This window comes from Fukomys damarensis, unplaced genomic scaffold, assembly GCF_012274545.1.
Source record: "Fukomys damarensis isolate Sample0158 unplaced genomic scaffold, DMR_v1.0_HiC HiC_scaffold_20, whole genome shotgun sequence".
NCBI lineage: Eukaryota > Metazoa > Chordata > Mammalia > Rodentia > Bathyergidae > Fukomys > Fukomys damarensis.
Genome location: NW_022900932.1, coordinates 1,062,561 through 1,063,573, shown reverse-complemented (window position 1 = coordinate 1,063,573; position 1,013 = coordinate 1,062,561). Strand labels below are relative to the sequence as shown.

Below are 1,013 nucleotides of genomic sequence, written 5' to 3'. Positions count from 1 at the left end.
GACTAAAACAAAATTTAAAAATTCAAGTGCTGGGCATGGTGGTATATACTATAAAGGCCATGGAGTCAATCTCCAGTTCAAAAAGAAAGAAAGAAAGAGAGAAACAAACAAACAAACAAGTGAATAGGGATTGGAAGAGAGAAAAAATAGGTGCACACACATACACTAAACAGCCCCGAGGATGCCTCACCAGGCTCCAGGTCCAAGATCATGTCTAGAGCTTGTCGATAGTGAGGCACCTGCTCATTTAGCCCGGTAAGATTAAATTTGTCTTGGATGTAGTCTTCATCCACCTGTCAGGACACAGAAGTTGAGAGGTTCATCTGTACCAGCAGAACACTGGCCTTGGCCAGGGTAAGACGCTCCAACTAACACCTTGTCCTTAACCAACTACAACTATTGCCGTTCCCACTGTCACCTCCACAGAAGTGTTTAAGTCTCTCCTCCCAGCTTACACACACTCTCTCCCATAAATCTCAGCTGCCTGCTCGATCAGGTCACTCTGGTTGGGGTTGTCTTCCAGCTCTTCATCTGAAACATGGGCCAGCCAAATGCAACCTCTTGTTTTTCAGCTTTCCCAGGCACCCCACCCATGGCCCAGGGCCACTTGCTCGTTTGCTCAGCACCCATCTCCGAACTTCACTGTTTTCATCACCTGGGCATTTGACCCAGCAATGTGGGACTGACCCTTCAGCTCTGCCTTCTCTGCCTTCTTCAGGCTCTGCTCTCTTCTCTCCCTTCTAACTCCCTCAACGAAGAACTACATAGATATCAATGCAAAAGGAGTAGGCTAGAGGGTGTAAGGCCAGAGAAAGAGTGGTAAATAAGACCTACAAGGGAAGGGGCATTACAAATAGAACTGAGTTAGATTTAGAGAGCAAGGGAACAAGTGTTACCAGTCACCCAATGAAGCAACAGTCAAGTAGGGGGTCAAAATAAAGCAGAGGCACAAGTTCCTGAGTTTGATCCTCAGTACAAAAAAAAAAAAAAAAAAAAAAAAAAAAAAAAAAAAA

The 1,013-nt window shown here is 45.0% G+C and overlaps 1 protein-coding gene across 1 annotated transcript in view; it reads right to left on the bottom strand.

Moving 5' to 3' along the window:
• Positions 1-570, bottom strand: part of Csnk2b (casein kinase 2 beta) — a 3,477-nt gene extending 2,907 nt beyond the window's left edge. Inside the window, exon 1 of the mRNA XM_033766410.1 lies at positions 485-570. The gene's annotated coding sequence lies outside the window, so the exon portion shown is untranslated. The remainder of the gene's footprint in view (positions 1-484) is intronic.
• Between the last annotated feature and the right edge of the window lie 443 nt (positions 571-1,013).